General features: G+C 45.7%; 2 long non-coding RNA genes across 3 annotated transcripts; one reads left to right on the top strand and one right to left on the bottom strand.

Annotated features, from left to right (window-relative positions):
• Positions 1-8331: 8331 nt before the first annotated feature.
• Positions 8332-18636, bottom strand: LOC135984095 (uncharacterized). Of its 2 annotated transcripts, none has more exons than XR_010602003.1 (5): positions 18423-18636; positions 17807-18045; positions 12785-12850; positions 11546-11902; positions 8332-10171 (listed from the first exon to the last, which is right to left on the bottom strand). It is a non-coding gene; the product is annotated as an uncharacterized LOC135984095 (long non-coding RNA). The 2 variants fall into 2 exon arrangements; XR_010602002.1 differs by having other exon boundaries at positions 11685-11902; positions 18423-18632.
• On the top strand, positions 13180-22115 carry LOC135983544 (uncharacterized). Its single transcript, XR_010601224.1, has 4 exons — positions 13180-13354; positions 17030-17122; positions 19336-19479; positions 21734-22115. It is a non-coding gene; the product is annotated as an uncharacterized LOC135983544 (long non-coding RNA).
• Positions 22116-22891: the final 776 nt, after the last annotated feature.

Below are 22891 nucleotides of genomic sequence, written 5' to 3'. Positions count from 1 at the left end.
TCAGAGGCTCATGCTACTTGTCCTCAGATGACCTCATGACCTCCTCATGACCCCAATTGCTTGTAAATTGACTTTCCGTGACCCTAGATGACCCCACCTAGCTCCAAACATTTTCCTTGATGACCTTGTATGACCCCCCCCTTAATCAGAGGCTCATGCTACTTGTCCTCAGATGACCTCATGAACCCTCCATGACCCCAATTGCTTGTAAATTCTCTTTCTGTGACCCTAGATGACCCCAACTGCTTCCAAATATTTTCCTTGATGACCTCGTATGAACCCCCTTAATCAGAGGCTCATGCTACTTGTCCTCAGATGACCTCATGACCTCCTCATGACCCCAATTGCTTGTAAATTGACTTTCCGTGACCCTAGATGACCCCAACTGCCTCCAAATATTTTCCTTGATGACCTCGTATGACCCCCCCTTAATCAGAGGCTCATGCTACTTGTCCTCAGATGACCTCATGAACCCTCCATGACCCCAATTGCTTGTAAATTCTCTTTCTGTGAACCTAGATGACCCCAACTGCTTCCAAATATTTTCCTTGATGACCTCGTATGAACCCCCTTAATCAGAGGCTCATGCTACTTGTCCTCAGATGACCTCATGACCTCCTCATGACCCCAATTGCTTGTAAATTGACTTTCCGTGACCCTAGATGACCCCAACTGCCTCCAAATATTTTCCTTCATGACCTCGTATGACCCCCCCTTAATCAGAGGCTCATGCTACTTGTCCTCAGATGACCTCATGAACCCTCCATGACCCCAATTGCTTGTAAATTCTCTTTCTGTGACCCTAGATGACCCCAACTGCTTCCAAATATTTTCCTTGATGACCTCGTATGAACCCCCTTAATCAGAGGCTCATGCTACTTGTCCTCAGATGACCTCATGACCTCCTCATGACCCCAATTACTTGTAAATTGACTTTCCGTGACCCTAGATGACCCCAACTGCTTCCAAATATTTTCCTTGATCACCTCGTATGAACCCCCTTAATCAGAGGCTCATGCTACTTGTCCTCAGATGACCTCATGACCTCCTCATGACCCCAATTGCTTTTAAATTGACTTATCGTGACCCTAGATGACCCCACCTAGCTCCAAACATTTTCCTTGATGACCTCGTATGACCCCCCCCTTAATCAGAGGCTCATGCTACTTGTCCTCAGATGACCTCATGAACCCTCCATGACCCCAATTGCTTGTAAATTCTCTTTCTGTGACCCTAGATGACTCCAACTGCTTCCAAATATTTTCCTTGATGACCTCGTATGAACCCCCTTAATCAGAGGCTCATGCTACTTGTCCTCAGATGACCTCATGACCTCCTCATGACCCCAATTGCTTGTAAATTGACTTTCCGTGACCCTAGATGACCCCAACTGCCTCCAAATATTTTCCTTGATGACCTCGTATGACCCCCCTTAATCAGAGGCTCATGCTACTTGTCCTCAGATGACCTCATGAACCCTCCATGACCCCAATTGCTTGTAAATTCTATTTCTGTGACCCTAGATGACCCCAACTGCTTCCAAATATTTTCCTTGATGACCTCGTATGAACCCCCTTAATCAGAGGCTCGTGCTACTTGTCCTCAGATGACCTCATGACCTCCTCATGACCCCAATTGCTTGTAAATTGACTTTCCGTGACCCTAGATGACCCCAACTGCCTCCAAATATTTTCCTTGATGACCTCGTATGACCCCCCCTTAATCAGAGGCTCATGCTACTTGTCCTCAGATGACCTCATGAACCCTCCATGACCCCAATTGCTTGTAAATTCTCTTTCTGTGACCCTAGATGACCCCAACTGCTTCCAAATATTTTCCTTGATGACCTCGTATGAACCCCCTTAATCAGAGGCTCATGCTACTTGTCCTCAGATGACCTCATGACCTCCTCATGACCCCAATTGCTTGTAAATTGACTTTCCGTGACCCTAGATGACCCCACCTAGCTCCAAACATTTTCCTTGATGACCTCGTATGACCCCCCCTTAATCAGAGGCTCATGGTACTTGTCCTCAGATGACCTCATGAACCCTCCATGACCCCAATTGCTTGTAAATTCTCTTTCTGTGACCCTAGATGACCCCAACTGCTTCCAAATATTTTCCTTGATGACCTCGTATGAACCCCCTTAATCAGAGGCTCATGCTACTTGTCCTCAGATGACCTCATGACCTCCTCATGACCCCAATTACTTGTAAATTGACTTTCCGTGACCCTAGATGACCCCAACTGCTTCCAAATATTTTCCTTGATCACCTCGTATGAACCCCCTTAATCAGAGGCTCATGCTACTTGTCCTCAGATGACCTCATAACCTCCTCATGACCCCAATTGCTTGTAAATTGACTTTCCGTGACCCTAGATGACCCCACCTAGCTCCAAACATTTTCCTTGATGACCTCGTATGACCCCCCCCTTAATCAGAGGCTCATGCTACTTGTCCTCAGATGACCTCATGAACCCTCCATGACCCCAATTGCTTGTAAATTCTCTTTCTGTGACCCTAGATGACCCCAACTGCTTCCAAATATTTTCCTTGATGACCTCGTATGAACCCCCTTAATCAGAGGCTCATGCTACTTGTCCTCAGATGACCTCATGACCTCCTCATGACCCCAATTGCTTGTAAATTGACTTTCCGTGACCCTAGATGACCCCACCTAGCTCCAAACATTTTCCTTGATGACCTCGTATGACCCCCCCTTAATCAGAGGCTCATGCTACTTGTCCTCAGATGACCTCATGAACCCTCCATGACCCCAATTGCTTGTAAATTCTCTTTCTGTGACCCTAGATGACCCCAACTGCTTCCAAATATTTTCCTTGATGACCTCGTATGAACCCCCTTAATCAGAGGCTCATGCTACTTGTCCTCAGATGACCTCATGACCTCCTCATGACCCCAATTACTTGTAAATTGACTTTCCGTGACCCTAGATGACCCCAACTGCTTCCAAATATTTTCCTTGATCACCTCGTATGAACCCCCTTAATCAGAGGCTCATGCTACTTGTCCTCAGATGACCTCATAACCTCCTCATGACCCCAATTGCTTGTAAATTGACTTTCCGTGACCCTAGATGACCCCACCTAGCTCCAAACATTTTCCTTGATGACCTCGTATGACCCCCCCCTTAATCAGAGGCTCATGCTACTTGTCCTCGGATGACCTCATGAACCCTCCATGACCCCAATTGCTTGTAAATTCTCTTTCTGTGACCCTAGATGACCCCAACTGCTTCCAAATATTTTCCTTGATGACCTCGTATGAACCCCCTTAATCAGAGGCTCATGCTACTTGTCCTCAGATGACCTCATAACCTCCTCATGACCCTAATTGCTTGTAAATTGACTTTCCATGACCCTAGATGACCCCACCTAGCTCCAAACATTTTCCTTGATGACCTCGTATGACCCCCCAATTAATCAGAGGCTCATGCTACTTGTCCTCAGATGACCTCATGAACCCTCCATGACCCCAATTGCTTGTAAATTCTCTTTCTGTGACCCTAGATGACCCCAACTGCTTCCAAATATTTTCCTTGATGACCTCGTATGAACCCCCAATTAATCAGAGGCTCATGCTACTTGTCCTCAGATGACCTCATGAACCCTCCATGACCCCAATTGCTTGTAAATTCTCTTTCTGTGACCCTAGATGACCCCAACTGCTTCCAAATATTTTCCTTGATGACCTCGTATGAACCCCCTTAATCAGAGGCTCATGCTACTTGTCCTCAGATGACCTCATGACCTCCTCATGACCCCAATTGCTTGTAAATTGACTTTCCGTGACCCTAGATGACCCCAACTGCCTCCAAATATTTTCCTTGATGACCTCGTATGACCCCCCCTTAATCAGAGGCTCATGCTACTTGTCCTCAGATGACCTCATGAACCCTCCATGACCCCAATTGCTTGTAAATTCTCTTTCTGTGACCCTAGATGACCCCAACTGCTTCCAAATATTTTCCTTGATGACCTCGTATGAACCCCCTTAATCAGAGGCTCATGCTACTTGTCCTCAGATGACCTCATGACCTCCTCATGACCCCAATTGCTTGTAAATTGACTTTCCGTGACCCTAGATGACCCCAACTGCTTCCAAATATTTTCCTTGATCACCTCGTATGAACCCCCTTAATCAGAGGCTCATGCTACTTGTCCTCAGATGACCTCATGACCTCCTCATGACCCCAATTGCTTGTAAATTGACTTTCCGTGACCCTAGATGACCCCACCTAGCTCCAAACATTTTCCTTGATGACCTCGTATGACCCCCCCCTTAATCAGAGGCTCATGCTACTTGTCCTCAGATGAACTCATGAACCCTCCATGACCCCAATTGCTTGTAAATTCTCTTTCTGTGACCCTAGATGAACCCAACTGCTTCCAAATATTTTCCTTGATGACCTCGTATGAACCCCCTTAATCAGAGGCTCATGCTACTTGTCCTCAGATGACCTCATGACCTCCTCATGACCCCAATTGCTTGTAAATTGACTTTCCGTGACCCTAGATGACCCCAACTGCCTCCAAATATTTTCCTTGATGACCTCGTATGACCCCCCCTTAATCAGAGGCTCATGCTACTTGTCCTCAGATGACCTCATGAACCCTCCATGACCCCAATTGCTTGTAAATTCTCTTTCTGTGACCCTAGATGACCCCAACTGCTTCCAAATATTTTCCTTGATGACCTCGTATGAACCCCCTTAATCAGAGGCTCGTGCTACTTGTCCTCAGATGACCTCATGACCTCCTCATGACCCCAATTTCTTGTAAATTGACTTTCTGTGACCCTAGATGACCCCAACTGCCTCCAAATATTTTCCTTCATGACCTCATATGACCCCCCCTTAATCAGAGGCTCATGCTACTTGTCCTCAGATGACCTCATGACCTCCTCATGACCCCAATTGCTTGTAAATTGACTTTCCGTGACCCTAGATGACCCCACCTAGCTCCAAATATTTTCCTTGATGACCTCGTATGACCCCCCCTTAATCAGAGGCTCATGCTACTTGTCCTCAGATGACCTCATGAACCCTCCATGACCCCAATTGCTTGTAAATTCTCTTTCTGTGACCCTAGATGACCCCAACTGCTTCCAAATATTTTCCTTGATGACCTCGTATGATCCCCCTTAATCAGAGGCTCATGCTACTTGTCCTCAGATGACCTCATGAACCCTCCATGACCCCAATTGCTTGTAAATTCTCTTTCTGTGACCCTAGATGACCCCAACTGCTTCCAAATATTTTCCTTGATGACCTCGTATGAACCCCCTTAATCAGAGGCTCATGCTACTTGTCCTCAGATGACCTTATGACCTCCTCATGACCCCAATTGCTTGTAAATTGACTTTCCGTGACCCTAGATGACCCCAACTGCCTCCAAATATTTTCCTTGATGACCTCGTATGACCCCCCCTTAATCAGAGGCTCATGCTACTTGTCCTCAGATGACCTCATGAACCCTCCATGACCCCAATTGCTTGTAAATTCTCTTTCTGTGACCCTAGATGACCCCAACTGCTTCCAAATATTTTCCTTGATGGCCTCGGATGACCCTCCCCTTAATCAGAGGCTTATGCTACTTGTCCTCATATGACCTCATGACTCCTTCATGACCCCAATTTCTTGTAAATTGACTTTCTGTGACCCTAGATGACCCCAACTGCCTCCAAATATTTTCCTTCATGACCTCATATGACCCCCCCTTAATCAGAGGCTCATGCTACTTGTTCTCAGATGACCTCATGACCTCCTCATGACCCCAATTGCTTGTAAATTGACTTTCCGTGACCCTAGATGACCCCACCTAGCTCCAAATATTTTCCTTGATGACCTCGTATGACCCCCCCTTAATCAGAGGCTCATGCTACTTGTCCTCAGATGACCTCATGAACCCTCCATGACCCCAATTGCTTGTAAATTCTCTTTCTGTGACCCTAGATGACCCCAACTGCTTCCAAATATTTTCCTTGATGACCTCGTATGAACCCCCTTAATCAGAGGCTCATGCTACTTGTCCTCAGATGACCTCATGAACCCTCCATGACCCTAATTGCTTGTAAATTCTCTTTCTGTGACCCTAGATGACCCCAACTGCTTCCAAATATTTTCCTTGATGACCTCGTATGAACCCCCTTAATCAGAGGCTCATGCTACTTGTCCTCAGATGACCTCATGACCTCCTCATGACCCCAATTGCTTGTAAATTGACTTTCCCTGACCCTAGATGACCCCAACTGCCTCCAAATATTTTCCTTGATGACCTCGTATGACCCCCCCTTAATCAGAGGCTCATGCTACTTGTCCTCAGATGACCTCATGAACCCTCCATGACCCCAATTGCTTGTAAATTCTCTTTCTGTGACCCTAGATGACCCCAACTGCTTCCAAATATTTTCCTTGATGACCTCGTATGAACCCCCTTAATCAGAGGCTCATGCTACTTGTCCTCAGATGACCTCATGACCTCCTCATGACCCCAATTGCTTGTAAATTGACTTTCCGTGTCCCTAGATGACCCCACCTAGCGCCAAACATTTTCCTTGATGACCTCGTATGACCCCCCCTTAATCAGAGGCTCATGCTACTTGTCCTCAGATGACCTCATGAACCCTCCATGACCCCAATTGCTTGTAAATTCTCTTTCTGTGACCCTAGATGACCCCAACTGCTTCCAAATATTTTCCTTGATGACCTCGTATGAACCCCCTTAATCAGAGGCTCATGCTACTTGTCCTCAGATGACCTCATGACCTCCTCATGACCCCAATTACTTGTAAATTGACTTTCCGTGACCCTAGATGACCCCAACTGCTTCCAAATATTTTCCTTGATCACCTCGTATGAACCCCCTTAATCAGAGGCTCATGCTACTTGTCCTCAGATGACCTCATGACCTCCTCATGACCCCAATTGCTTGTAAATTGACTTTCCGTGACCCTAGATGACCCCACCTAGCTCCAAACATTTTCCTTGATGACCTCGTATGACCCCCCCCTTAATCAGAGGCTCATGCTACTTGTCCTCAGATGACCTCATGAACCCTCCATGACCCCAATTGCTTGTAAATTCTCTTTCTGTGACCCTAGATGACCCCAACTGCTTCCAAATATTTTCCTTGATGACCTCGTATGAACCCCCTTAATCAGAGGCTCATGCTACTTGTCCTCAGATGACCTCATGACCTCCTCATGACCCCAATTGCTTGTAAATTGACTTTCCGTGACCCTAGATGACCCCAACTGCCTCCAAATATTTTCCTTGATGACCTCGTATGACCCCCCCTTAATCAGAGGCTCATGCTACTTGTCCTCAGATGACCTCATGAACCCTCCATGACCCCAATTGCTTGTAAATTCTCTTTCTGTGACCCTAGATGACCCCAACTGCTTCCAAATATTTTCCTTGATGACCTCGTATGAACCCCCTTAATCAGAGGCTCGTGCTACTTGTCCTCAGATGACCTCATGACCTCCTCATGACCCCAATTGCTTGTAAATTGACTTTCCGTGACCCTAGATGACCCCAACTGCCTCCAAATATTTTCCTTGATGACCTCGTATGACCCCCCCTTAATCAGAGGCTCATGCTACTTGTCCTCAGATGACCTCATGAACCCTCCATGACCCCAATTGCTTGTAAATTCTCTTTCTGTGACCCTAGATGACCCCAACTGCTTCCAAATATTTTCCTTGATGGCCTCGGATAACCCTCCCCTTAATCAGAGGCTTATGCTACTTGTCCTCATATGACCTCATGACTCCTTCATGACCCCAATTTCTTGTAAATTGACTTTCTGTGACCCTAGATGACCCCAACTGCCTCCAAATATTTTCCTTCATGACCTCATATTACCCCCCCTTAATCAGAGGCTCATGCTACTAGTCCTCAGATGACCTCATGACCTCCTCATGACCCCAATTGCTTGTAAATTGACTTTCCGTGACCCTAGATGACCCCACCTAGCTCCAAATATTTTCCTTGATGACCTCGTATGACCCCCCCTTAATCAGAGGCTCATGCTACTTGTCCTCAGATGACCTCATGAACCCTCCATGACCCCAATTGCTTGTAAATTCTCTTTCTGTGACCCTAGATGACCCCAACTGCTTCCAAATATTTTCCTTGATGACCTCGTATGAACCTCCTTAATCAGAGGCTCATGCTACTTGTCCTCAGATGACCTCATGACCTCCTCATGACCCCAATTGCTTGTAAATTGACTTTCCCTGACCCTAGATGACCCCAACTGCCTCCAAATATTTTCCTTGATGACCTCGTATGACCCCCCCTTAATCAGAGGCTCATGCTACTTGTCCTCAGATGACCTCATGAACCCTCCATGACCCCAATTGCTTGTAAATTCTCTTTCTGTGACCCTAGATGACCCCAACTGCTTCCAAATATTTTCCTTGATGACCTCGGATGACCCCCCCCTTAATCAGAGGCTTATGCTACTTGTCCTCATATGACCTCATGACCCCTTCATGACCCCAATTGCTTGTAAATTGACTTTCTGTGACCCTAGATGACCCCAACTGCCTCCAAATATTTTCCTTGATGACCTCGTATGAACTCCCTTAATCAGAGGCTCATGCTAGTTGTCCTCAGATGACCTCCTGAACCCTCCATGACCCCAATTGCTTGTAAATTCTCTTTCTGTGACCCTAGATGACCCCAACTGCCTTCAAATATTTTCCTTGATGACCTCGTATGACCCCCCCTTAATCAGAGGCTCATGCTACTTGTCCTCAGATGACCTCATGAACCCTCCATGACCCCAATTGCTTGTAAATTCTCTTTCTGTGACCCTAGATGACCCCCAACTGCCTCCAAATATTTTCCTTGATGACCTCGTATGAACCCCCTTAATCAGAGGCTCATGCTACTTGTCCTCAGATGACCTCATGACCTCCTCATGACCCCAATTGCTTGTAAATTGACTTTCTGTTACCCTAGATGACCCCAACTGCCTCCAAATTTTTCCTTGATAACCTCAGATGACCCCCCCCCTTAATCAGAGGTTCATGCTACTTATCTTCAGCTGACCTCATGAACCCTCCATGACCCCAATTGCTTGTAAATTCTCTTTCTGTTACCCTAGATGACCCCAACTGCCTCCAAATTTTTCCTTGATAACCTCGGATGACCCCCCCCTTAATCAGAGGCTTATGCTACTTGGCCTCATATGACCTCACTGATATCATTACAACCCTCATTTACTTCTTCATGACCCCAATTGCCATCAGGGGCAGGTCTTTTACTCCTTCTGGGCATCTGGTCATTTCCTTCTGGCTAAAGACTCCCTGTAGAAAATTCCCTCCATCCATTTGCTACTCACTTGCTGTTCACCCTGCTCAGCTACTGGTTGTTCCCCCCTGTGGGTTACGTGCTCTGCTCCCTGCTATGACCTCAGCAGTCCCATCTCTGCATTAGTCACTCAGTGCACACTCTTCCAGCCGATCCCAGCCCTCCTTGTCTCCTGATCAGTCGAATCCTCACGCATGCAATGACCTGCACTGGCTATCCTCTTCTATGCACCACACTACTTCTAAGTAGCCAATTCTTCCCCAGAGCCATCCTCCATGTGAGAGGGTCTCTCTGACCATGTTTACTTGAGGTGGGGCCATCGCTGCTTCTAGCTAACCTGCAAGATAGTTTCCTCCTCGCTGATGTCACCTCCTCAGATGACTCTGCTTGCTACCAGTCACAGCCCTGACTCCCGCCTGGACAGTCCCAGGTTCACCTCCCTTTTCTGTACCATCTCATTTATCCAGATGTGTTCTCTGCTGCTATATCTGGCTGGGGGAGGTCCTTCCAGCGACCGCCCTGGGCTGTCTTTTGGCATATGCGCTCAGTCCAAAGAGTATCCCTGTGCTTTAGAAACAACCAACAGATGCCTTAACTGTTCCTGGATCTGAATGGGTAACAATTGAGGCCAGGCCAAGCCAGATAACTCCATCCAACGCGTTCTTCTGTCTCCATTTATCTGTGTGTCGGGGGAGTCTCACAGCAACACCAAATTCTGTAGTTGAGTCCTAATGCAAATTTCCCTTCAGAGCCCTCTCTAGCCCCAGCCTGGGAGGGTTCGATCTGCTACCGGCTCGTTTTTCCACAGGAATGTCGGAGCCCAGCTGGGGAAGCAAAGTAGAAGCCGTGTCATATTACCTCCCACACACTTTAGGCAGTTGTTTAGTGCTATTGTTTAGCTCTTTCCCCCAGCGTCCTGTGCTAAGACCAATCCTGGACCGCGGGCTTCTTATGGACATTCCAATGGTGCCCTAAGCTCGGAGCCCTCTGTCCCTCCCCCCGTACGCCCTGGGAAACGTCCAGTCAGTCCGAGTCGCCCCCAGTCTGCCCTTTCCCTGCAAGTGGAACTCTCTGGGTTAGGGGGCTCCAGGCAGGCAAGGAGGAGCTGGGTACCAGGCCCCAGGGCCCACCCTTGGAGGACATAATGGGCAGTGTGAGAAGGAAGGTGAGCTGGGGGTTACTGGTGGGGCCTGGCATTCATGGAGATGGGCTTCCTGTCCCCTCCACCACTGGGTTCCTGAATGACCTTGCCCAGTACCAATACTCTGCTTCCCATCTCTGCCAGGGGGTGGCAGTGGATCCCTGGCTCTGGAGCTAGAGCCCTCGCTTCCCCAGGTGAGGATAGTGCCACTCCTGCATGAGAAGCACCCACCCTCCACCTTGAAGGGTCCAGGCTTGTCCATCGGTATAGGCCTTCCCTGGGAACCCCTCTGATCTCATCCCACTCTGCTGGCCCCACGCAGCAGCCTGGCTCTCAGACTGAACAACAGGTTCTCTGGGGAGTTTGCTTGAGGCCAATGCTGGTGAATTCTCCCTGCTGCTCAGGCTGGGGAAAATTTAGCCCTGGACAGAACCAGCACAAGGGCAAAGCCTGATTTTCAGGCCTGATGTAGTAAATACACTTTGTGGGGGGTGGGAACTTCAGGATTACAATGGACAACTCAATGTTTATCAACTTTGGGGCCTCATCTGGGAGCAGAATATTCCTGATATAGAAAAACCAGCATCTGGGAACTTAGCACCTAGGTGCAGAGCAGGGTGTTTTCAGACACATGGACCCAGCAGGACTCTGCCATTCTCATGCCAGAGCCAGTTGCACCAGCCTTCTGCAAGAACAAGGGATGCAGTGGATTCTCTATCACTTCCCGGCATTCCCTCAGGACTGGCTCTTTCCAAAATATAGGCTGTAGCCCAGCCACAAGTTATGGGTCACTGGGTGAAACTGTCACCTGGGTAATGCAAGAGGCCAGACTAGATGGTCACAATGGGCACTTCTGGCCTTCACATTTCTGCCACTAACTCTGTTCCTTCTGTTGGTTTGATTATTTCTCTTAACACTCTGTCTGGGCTCTCTGCCTCTATCACTTGGTCCACCAGCTCTACCCCTTGAGCTAAATGTCCCTGGGTTAAACAGAGGCACTGCAGTGGGTGTCCCAGTGGGATGAGAATATTTAAAACATCCCCAAAGCATAAATTACCACTAATTTCTCTGATTTTACAGTTCACATCATCTCCAGTCCAGTTCACACAGTCATGACTCCTCCGGCTGGGGACATCTACGACACCCCTGGGCAGTCCTCGGATTGCATCTTTCTCCGGCAGTGCCTGATAACTCACACTATTGCACAATTCATGGTTACGGCTTCACACAGGCTTGACACCATATTTCTTCTTCAGTGTTAGATTGTACCGGCCTATAGATAAGCATCCCTTCTCTCTCAGCATCCTGTTGAGCATCTGGTTTGGGGTCTGGGTAATACCAGATCAGCCTCAATCCATTTGCTCCTTCGGAGCATTCGGTGTCCAGATTCTTCTGAAGAACCACCGCTGAGCTGCTGGAAAATTTAAAATAAGAAATACATGTGTGACATTAAGAACAACCCAAGGGCAGAGGGCAAGGGGCAGAGAATTACAGCTGGCTTAACCAGTTCAAGCATACATTTCTTGGCATTAAAGAATTGGGGTATCTGATAAGGGTCATTGAAACTCTCATGACTCTGTGGACATTGGAATTTCGAAAACAATTGGCTTAATTCCACTAATGACCATGCAGTTACATTGGTGTAAAACCACAGTAGTGCAGGTGAAATCAGGCCCAGATTTCACAATGCCAGAGAAATGCGGTGAAAATAGATATTTTGAAGTTCCATATTTCAAAGTGCCATATATGTAACATGGAGTTAATGCACAAATCCACATTGCTTCCTCCTGCTTCTGAGCCACGTTGCCATTTTATCTTCCTGTCTTAATCTGTTCCTTTGTTCTTTGACTCCCTAACAATGGAAACGGCAGTAGGTTTTCTGTGCTGCTGCCCTGTCAAGAACTCAGTTGGAGGCAACAAGAGGGAGATCCTCCCAGATCAAAGTCAGCAGGAAGACCAAGAGAAAGTTTCATCTGCGCTTTACCACTGAAGTCAGGGGAAGGATGTGTCAGGCTGCCTGGAGTGTCTCACGAACATGGGTACCAACCTCCGGACAGACTATTACAAACCAGGGCGCAAACTCCAAACCGGTTGTGAGTTCTATACTTAGATTTCACCACCCAACTATCAAGTATGAACAATTCAAGCACTTAACACAGAGTCACAGACAGTCCCCTTGGGCCCTGCAGTCTATCTTGTCGCCCAGGCAAGCCTGCCTTTGTGAGAGATGGTCCCTTACACCTAAAATCACAACAATATTCAGGTTACTCCCAGTCCCAAAGGATCAGTCACTTACCTCAGGTCAATTGCACCTTAGATTGCTCAAGGACAGCGCCTGTAGCCAATCCTACAGGTTTATTAACTAGGAAAAAGATATGAGTTATTTACAAGGTTAAAACAGGTAAACATAAACAAATAAGTTACAGTCTTAGGTTTCAAAAAGTAATAGAAGCTGCCATAATGTGCAAGCTCTATATGTCTCTTAGGGCTAACCCAAAATAAGCAGGGTGGGGATCCCTTGTTTATTGTGACAGGGCATGCTTGCCCCACACTGGTCATGCAAGGGTTAATCCCACCCTTTGGGCCGGGGAAGCCATGCCCCCTCAGCTCTGCTGGGCATGCTCGGGCTGGAGATCAGGTATAAAAGGGAGCAGCTCAGCTCATTCTGGTTTGACTGCCCAGGAGTGAGGATGTATGCTGTGGACTCCAGCCTGGGAACAGCTGAGGCCCTGGATGGCAGATGCCAGTGACGTTGACACCCAGGTGAATGCCCAAGCTCTTGCAGACATTCCAGGAGTGATGGAGCTACACAGGCAGAGGAGCCCAAAGACCTTGGAGATGCCAAGACCACTACACCAGGGACAAGGTAGGAGGTAGCTCAGGGGAAATTATTCATTGTGCTGGGTGCTGTCAGGGTGTTTTTGCCAGCTCCCCCTTAACCTAGTGGTGAGTGCACTTGCCACTGCCAGGGCCCTGAGCTGGGACCTGGTGGAGCAGTGAGGGCCCTGCAGCCCTGCTGGAGAGGGCAGTTCTAGTGACTCTTGCCCCTAGGCCATGCTATCCAGAGGCAAGGGATGATCATGCAGACTTAGCTGTTGGGAAATAATAATCCAGACCCTGCCCCAAAAGGAGATGGGGTGTGCTTGCCCCATGACACTTGGGTTTGGGAACATTGTCCTCTCCAAATTCCAAGCTGCACAATGACACATTTCCTTCTGGTCAGGGATTTTTATTCCCTTCCCCCACTGTTCAAACTGTGATGTTTGTGCACCGCCTCCTCTTCATGTGTGGAGAGTGCAATCGGTCTTTTGTCCACTGATGTTCCACAATGGTTCATCTTGTGTCTATAGGCCGCCTTTGAGATGGCACCACTTGTGGTAAACTAGTATTTCACCCCTGGTAATGCTTCTCTCCTGACTATTGGGGTTCATAACAAACACTCTTATTAGCTACCTGCATCCATCATCTATGTGTAAGGTAAGAGCAGCCATCACTGTGTTGCTACTGCCCCTTCAGAATTTGTGGGGAAATGGGAAGCTAGCACAGCTGTTATATGGAGTTCCTGGAGTTGTGGCCTTGCTTCCATAATCAACTCTGCTGCCTAAATTGGTGGGTGTTGTGCAATAAGATCTAGGTGTGTAATGTTCCATGTGGGGCCTTGATTCTAATCAAGGTTGCACAAGAATGTCTTGTTTCCCCCACATTGATAAATAATTAGTTGTTGTGTTATGACAGATAACGACATCTTTCTCTGTATTTAATGAGGCCTGTCCTACTTTAGTCACTGTAACATGACATAGCAATGGCCCCATTTCAGCCCTTTGCCATTTTCTCTCAGCATGTATGAAAGTTAGATTCCCTGCCCCGCCCCAATCACATTGCTACGGATGAGTTTGTGAATCTGAATGACTGAGTACTGTTTTAGGTCTGATCTAGTGCTCATTGGCTTGATTGGCACCTTGTAATCTGGCCTGATTGCCCCAGGAGCAGGGTCACATTCCCAATTCTGCTTTCCCCTTGTCCCCAAGGGACAGTAAACGGTGTGAGCATTTCCCCCTCACTCAGCTGTGCTTGCTAGTGCATTGGGGAAGGTGCTCTTGGGGCTGGAGGAGGACTAGAATATCCTACAGGAAGAGCTGGATGACCTTGAAAACTGGAGTAATAGAAATGGGATGAAATTTTAATAGTGCAAAGTGCAAGGTCATGCATTTAGGGACTAACAAGAATTTCTGCTATACGCTGGGGACTTATCAGTTGGAAGTGAGAGGAGGAGAAAGAGCTGGGGGTATTGGTTGATCATAGGATGACTGAGCTGCTAATGCAGTCCTAGGATGAATCAGGTGAGTATTTCCAGAAGAGAGGGGGAAGTGTTCTTGCCATTATGCAGGGCACTGGTGAGACATGATCTGGAATACTGTGTGCAATTCTAGTCATGCAAGTTTGGAAGATGAAGTCAAACTGGAAGAGGTGCAGAGTAGAGCTACTAGGATGATCTGAGGAATAGAAAACCTACCTTATGAGAGGAGACTCAAAGAGCTTGGCTTGTTTAACCTAACCAAAAGAAGGCTGAGGGTAAATTGATTTATTTCTATAAATGCATCAGAGGGATAAATACCAGGGAGGGAGAAGAGTTATTTAAATTAAGTGCCAATGTGGACACAAGAACAAATGGATATAAACTGGCCATCAAGTTTAGGTTTGAAGTTAGACAAAGGTTCAGAGGAGTGAAGTTCTGGAATGGCATTCCAAGGGGAGCAGTAGGGGCAAAAAACCTAACTGGCTTCAAGACCCAATTTTTTTCTCAACTTTAAAATGTGGCATTTTCTTGATGTTCAGTTTTAAATATTCCCCTGTGAGAACTGCAAGTCAATCACTGTAGTATTGTGTTTAAGAGCCTTCTGGAAAGTAACTAGCCTTTAAACAGAAGTGAAAGTGACTTGAAAGTGTCAGTGTCACTCCTGTTTTAAGTCCCTTTCTTGTCTTTTATTATTTGTATTCGGGTGAGCCCTAGGCAGATGCAGTATAAACTCATAGGGCCTTGCCCTAGTAGGATGTTTCCAAAAGTTAAATGATCTATTCCAAGCTTGTTGAACTGCAAAATGTAAGTAGCCTAAATGATAGAAAGTTAATCTACATTTTTCTACAATTGTTTAAATTGTTGTATGCAAGAGTTCGTAACCAAGTAAGAATATTCATTAACATTTTAACCCTAACCAGTGTCCCTTAAGTGACTTGCCACAAGATGTCAGAACATGTTAGTATTAGAGCTGAGCAGGTCTAATATTTATTTAATTGTCTTTATATAGGAATTAGAAATTAGCTGACAGGAGCATATTGAATCTGCAAAAAAAGCTAGTTTTGAGGTGCTTCAGTAGCCCCTGGAATCATGCTTAAAGTTGCCCTCCCCCAGTCTGAAATGGTGCCCCTGGTTTAAACTAGTGTAAATGGTGGAGTCTGTGTAATTTGAAATCTTTAAACCATGATTTGAGGACTTCAGTAACTCAGTCATAGGTTAGAGGTCTATTACAGGACTTGTTCTGTGGCCTGAAATGTGCAGGAGGTCAGACTAGATGATCATGATGGTCTCTTCCGGCCTTAAAGTCTGAGTCAAGGGTCTGTCTAGTCCCCACCTAACACAGGAGTGGGAGTGGCAACCTGTTGGCCACTGCTTTATCCATTATGCAAGAAGATATGGGGGTGTCTTGCATTGCTTTTCTCTCCTGAGTTGGGTGTGGTTCGGTGGCTCACAAGTTAGCCCTTTGTGCAGGTCTCAACTACACCTTTCTTTTTTGACAGATAATGTTTTTTGCTTCAAAGTGGCTGAAAGGCTTGATATGAAATTAATAATTTAAGAATAGTTTAATATGAAAAACAGCACTAGTAGTTCAGTGTGAAAAGATATAGTTACATTTTGCAAGGTTCCTTTGATATCTCTGGGCTGTTTGCCATTTCAACCATTTTAATAAAATTGTTGCATTAAAATGGTCAGCAAAGCTTGCATTAAAAAAAATGCATGCAAACGAGTAACAATCCGCATAGCATAAAAGTTGCATTAACACATAGCATGTCAAACAGCAGAGTACATCAGAAATCAAACTTCTGTGTTCATTAAAAGTCTGTGACCAATACAAATTAAAGATAGCAAAAGTGAGCCACAGGGAACTATTTTAGTTACGAAGTAAGACAACTGCATTGAATAAAGGCAAGATAAGGACATCAGCATGCTGAACACCATTATAATTAGTGATAGTCTGTGTCAACCCCCCTGATTGGAACACACCTGAGCTTTGTGGTGAATGTTAGAAAACCAGCTCCAGATAAGAATCTGAATTTTACGAATAGCCAAAACTATGACAGCAGAGCTGAGCACCCCCAGGCTGGGGTATTTATACTAAAAAATTGAATGTTGTGGCCTGGGGCCTCTCTATCATAACTGCAGTTTGTATTATATAGCACTTTAAATATTGGACCAGATACTGCTGTAATCTACACACTAGTATTAATCAGACTAAACAGTATCCTGATATTTTGTTCTATCTAGCAGGTCGGTCTGTCTCCTCAGGACTGCACTCCATCTAGTGGTGATTGTACTGCCTGCACGTGAATGGACACAGAAGTGAAATAGAAAACCTGGGTAAGTGCTTTAGTGAAGATAACTGGAAAGGGACACGGGTCATCAGCACTTGCAGGTGGAGTGAAACCTACAGTTAACTCTCAGTCCCCTACAGCACAAGCTAATGCAAGAGATGTTTTGAGCATGAAAGTTAACCAAACAGAGCTAAATCACTTTGAGGCAGAAGGACAGTTTAAATAAATGTATATTTGAATTTAAAGAATCCCTATCTTTCTGCCATCCAAGGTTATGCGAGCAGGCAGGCTTAAATCTCAGAATAGTAAACACATTTCCCATGACAAGAGTGAGGGAAAACTTGGATTTTGTCTAATTTGTACATAATTGATACTGTTTCCTTCTAACTTCAACTAGTTTAGTTCAGGCAAGAAGTTCAAAGCAATGGATGTTGTGTGGAAAGACCTAGAGTAATTCAGATTTTTGGCAGCCAGTAGTTTTTGTACTGATTTCCTTCAGCTTATAAAATTCCCCTATCCAGTGCTACAGATCTCTATATGACCTCTAAAACCAATACAAGTTGACCTATATAAATGGTGATGGGGAGGTCAATAATGTGACTTGAAGATCAGCAAACTCAGCCTCTGTTGGGAATAGAGGGAGAGTAAATGCCAAGCCCAAGCTAAAACATAAGGAGGGAGGAAGTCAGGAAACCTATACTATAAAGCACTTGTAGTTCAAAATCAATACCTTGGATTGCATCTGGAGTTTAGCTAGAAACCAGGGCTGATACTGGAGCACAGGTGTAAGCTGCTCTCTGTGGGGAAACACCAAGCAAATGGACAGATGTCTTCTGCACCAGATGGAGTTATGGAGCAGTCTCCAGGTGCAGCCCTTTATTTTTCACAAGCAATTGTCACTTCAGAGAGCACTGCTCTGACCCAGTCTGGAGGCAAGCAAGGCATTCATGACTGAGGTGGGGTCCCCATCTGAAAGAAGAGGGTATAATTATGGGTCCCTGAGCACAGCTGAGGAAGCAATCTAAACATCCAGAAGTACCTGAGGATCCTACAAAGTTGCAACCATAGGCTGAGAACAAAAAGCAGCCAAGAGACCAGAGACGTCCTTTATCTTTTCTTCCAGCCTACTGACCTGCTCCCTGTGGGTAGCACAGTATCTGAGGTGCTCCCAATCCTCCTTTGAGGTGAGGAAGTAGTAGTATCCCCATTCTGCAAATAGGGAGCTGAGCTAGAGACTAAAGACCTGATTTTTCAGAGGTAGATGTATCCCCTAGAGATGCAGGTGGCACGTATTTGCATCTGTGGGTGCCTACATATCTTTGAAAATCTGACCCTAAGTGACTTACCCAGAGTCCTTGAGGAAGCCTGAGACAGCAAAAGGAATAGAACCAAAATCCTCAGGGAACTAGTATAGGGCTCAATCAACCAGCTCCTCCTCCTCCATTCTCTCTGGTGTTAGCAGAATAGCAGAGCCATGGGAGAGGCTTGGGGGTTTTTACTTTTAAAGTGAACCAATGACTCTTGCAGTCTAGTCATTCTGCCTCTTTAAAATTACCTTGGTGGCTTCAGTAGGGTTAGGGTTCTAGAATTTTCAGTTCGATTCTTTACTACTTGTACTAGGGCTAACTGCAGCCTTGGAATAAGTAGGAATAATGCCATTAATCTATTCCATGTGTCTCTATTTGGATTGATCTTAATGGTGCTACATCCACTGACTGTTGGACATTTTCCACATTTCACCCCAGAGGTGGCTGCATTTCCATGCTAAATTAAATGATCCCAGTGTATAGTTTTTAGCCCAGTGTTTAGGCTTTTGGGGGATAAAAGGTGCCATATAAAAGTAAGATATTAATTACTGGCCAGATTCTTAGCTGGTATAAATAGTGTAGCTGGAGCCATATAGATTTACACCAGCGGATGAGTTGGCCCTTAGTCTATTTTCTGAGCAGTGCAACAATTTTTTTATCCTGTAGAAGTCAAATGTACTGTGACCAAAATTGCATAATTCTTCCCTGCAGATGGAATGCAGGGGCAGTTTTGTGGGGAACAGAAATAAGAGGGGAAAGCAGTAACAAAAGCTAGCACTGTGGTGAGCTAAAAAATATTTGATGCTAAATTAAATCCAGCAGTCCCTGGTCACAGTCATATTTCAAAAAGACACAGCACTCTCTGGGCAAATTCCCTTGGAAATCACTCTAACCTGCGGCTTGCTAGAAAAGGCTCGTTTATGAGAATTGGAGTCTCTGATCTGTCTTACAGAAAAGGAACCTCAAAGTGAAATACAAGGCTGAAAAGAGGGATGCATCTTTTCATAAAGAGGGGGAGAAGGTTTTTATATGAAGTTTCACAGATCAAAGTTGTTTCCCTACAGTCTTTGAAATACTCTGTGTTGTCACATATGAGGTAAGAGCTCAATTTAAGTTTTATTGAGAGAGCTGCAGAAAACAGGGAGATAAAATATTTCTCTCAAAGGGAGAATATTTTTTCATTTATATATTTTGATTCATGATTAATGAACAAATCCCATGCTGTGGCAATAGCAGCACCACAATTAAGGTTGCATTTCAGAGTTTCATTTTAACTGGCACATTCAACCTTTATTTTGTAGAAGTCTTATTGAAATGGTGCAATCCCACCACAGAACATAAACTTTGGTTATATTTGACTTTTTTCCTGGTGGTTTGAAAGTTCCCTGAGCTAGGAAAGAGAAGACCAGGAGTTCAAAATCTCACTTCTAAGAGCAGTTTACATTTCCATGCAACCTACTACCCTTTTGACTAACTGTACAGAATCCTAACCAAAAAGACAGGGAAGTCAGGGGGGTCTAGAACATCCCTTCAGATATACCTGGAGCCAAATGAAGATCAGTCTTGCTGAGATTCCAAGCAACAACACCCGTACTTTGAGAACTACAATTTGTCCCCCATGAGCCTCATGTGGCTGGAAGGTTGGGGAGCCATTGGTTTACCTCTAGTTGGCCACGCAAGTGACTTTCTCTGAGACCAAAACCAAAGTCGTTCAGTGGATTGGAGCAGCTGGGGAAATTGGCCTTTTTCTCCCTAGAGCCAATTTCTTCATTCCCTCCCTGATCTTCTAGAAATCAGAGGACTGAGATAGGATCCCTGTTGCCTGTATTATGTGCAAAACAACTGCCTGGGTAGCTAGTTTAGTTACAAGAGCGTGAAAGCAAAGGTATTGCAGTGATAATCAGGTCATAACAAACAGCTTTACTTTTCAGCTATGAGAAAGGTAGTTAGTGATTTGCTTCAAAGAATGTGAGCTCTTTATTTGCACTTCCAGTGTCACCTGACACAGGGATACAGTGGGGATCATTACAACAGCAATTCAGCCTGTCAGACAAGATTTGAGCTAGATTTGCATGGCCTCATGCATCCTTTGATAGAGCTCACAAATCTGAGGCCACTGAAAATACTCTGATGGGGACCAATCCTCAGCTTGTGTAAATTGGTGTTGCCCTGTTTGAAGTCACGCGGTGAAATCCTGGGCCCATTGAAGTCGCCCATTGACCTCAGTGGACCTGTATTTTACCCATGGAGTTGTACTGATTTGCACCAGCTGAAGCTGTGACCCATTATTGGCAAATGTCACTTCACAGCAGAGATGATCCACTTCGTTGAGCCAGAAGCCATTACATATGCAGAGCTGTAGTCTCGGAATGTTGACAGATGAAATGAAGACTCCAATTAAATTATTGGCCTGCTAGCATTAGGCACAGCTGTGAAATCTATTTCTTTAGTCACTGGGGGAGTAAATTAATTCAGTCCCATGTAGATTGGCTTACATATTGCATTGCTAAACAAAAACACCAGTTCAATAAATAAGTCTGTCCCTACACATGGCACTGTGGTGCCAGAAGACCTCTAACAACACAACCCATTAAGTTGTTTCAATACAAATGTCAAGGGCGTGTATTACTGGGCTTTCCTGACCCACTTAATCAATAATAAATATTAATAATAAAAAGGTCAAGCCCTTTATTGCTCACCTAAACCCACACCTGTGATAACTTACATCAGTGGTAAGGCCAGGAAAGTGGCCCAATGCTCCAGCAGTTTCAATTGCAAATACTTAACACCTTGCCGAGGTCAAACTGTTCTGTAGTGGGGTCGGTGTCCTGGCTGGTTGTTAACTCTCACTGGATTAGGTTCAGATGTGCCTTAGGCCACAAATAAAGTGGATTTTGATGTATTTCCATATGGTCACAGTTGCAGTCAGCAGGGCTCTTGAGTCAGATCCCCTTTATCAGAGACACAGGGCAGCTTGCAGGGCAGTGTCTGGGGGATCTGAAACTTGCTCCCCACCTTGGTCTGAAATAGCCCAGATTTGGTAACTTTCCAGCCAGGCTGCAAAATGTCGGTTTGCCAGGGCTTTTGGAGGGGGCTGAGTGTATGTTTCCTATCATGCTGGAGGGGTGGGTGGCTGTCTGCATTGCTATTGAAATAGTCACTTTAATGCTGCTAGGAAGTTAGTGATAGTTTTATAATACTAGGATACCTAGACCAAGAGCCTCAAAGGTATTTAGGTGCTAACTATTTTAGGGGACCAGATACCTTTGAGGCTCTAGCCCATAGCAGCTTGGATAAGTGTTTTTATTTTAATTCTAAAGACATTAAAAAAATCTTTTACTCCTCAATAGACATTTGCCCACATTATGAAACGTTGCTGACTACTCGGGACTACCAGTTGGAGTCTGTGCTCTGGAGAGGCCTGCAGTGAAATGCTGGCAGAAGGGTTATTTCTGGTGGGCACTGGAAGAGCTTTGTAAGGAAAGCGACAGGTACCAGCTACCCTATGGATGGTCTTTGTCTGGTGCTTGATTTCTTGAGTGGGAGTCGCAGATAAAAGCACCAATAATAAAAGGTGTACTTACGGAATATAAATGGGTTTGGTAGCTGGCATGTTGGCTAATGGAAAAAGGGATCAAGTCCATTCCTGGAATAACTCTTGACAGTAAGTTACTGCAGGGATGAATTTCTGTCTTACCTGATCAATGTGGTACCTGTAATAGCTTGTATAAAAAGGACTCTGGTTTTGTACATATGAACTCCCAGCATCTGCTACCACAGACCAATTCTGCCAGTACTGAGCTGAGGGAGTCAGACAGTGCTGGGTAGGGAAATCTGCTGGTGAGCTGGCAGGAGGGTGTTGGGAGCAGATAAAGGAGTCAGAATTTTACTGTGGTATGTGATACTGCCAGACATTCAATGATAGTCCTGTATCACCCAGCTCCCTTTATTCAGTCTATCAGTAATGGGTTGTGGGCAGTAAGACAATAGGTTGGATCCCCCTTGGTGCAGGTGGTGGGTGTGTGGGGACCAGGTGAAAAATAAGTTGCATCAGTTGTGGAGGGCATGGGAAATTCCCAAAGCTGGAGAGGTGCACAAAAGTTATTCACTGTAACCCTCTGTTTTTCTACGCCTGCAGGTTCTTTGCTGTCGTGCATTGCCATAGTTTCTGTGCACCTCCCACCTGAAAAAGGTGTAACAATGGCTCTCTCGCTGCTAGGCACAACCCTGCATTGAGGTGGAATGGAGCTGTCCCTTGCCAGCACAATGAAATTGAGTATGGTGAGGTAGCGGTGGAGATCCTCAGAGGTATCTAGGGGTCCCTGTACTGCAATTCTACCGGTCTTTGTGATCCACACAAGGAGGGGAAGGCTTTTTATGCTCTCCCCACACTATGCACTTGTGTAAGGACCAGGCAGAATCCCTGAGACCCACTGTATGTGGCCCAGTTATAAAAACGCATCAATATTTTCATTTCAAATGTGAATTCATACAAATGTAGGGCTGGA

This window comes from Chrysemys picta, chromosome 5, assembly GCF_011386835.1.
Source record: "Chrysemys picta bellii isolate R12L10 chromosome 5, ASM1138683v2, whole genome shotgun sequence".
Lineage (NCBI taxonomy): Eukaryota > Metazoa > Chordata > Testudines > Emydidae > Chrysemys > Chrysemys picta.
The sequence above is the reverse complement of the archived record's forward strand: the minus strand, read 5'-3'. Positions and strand labels throughout refer to the sequence as shown.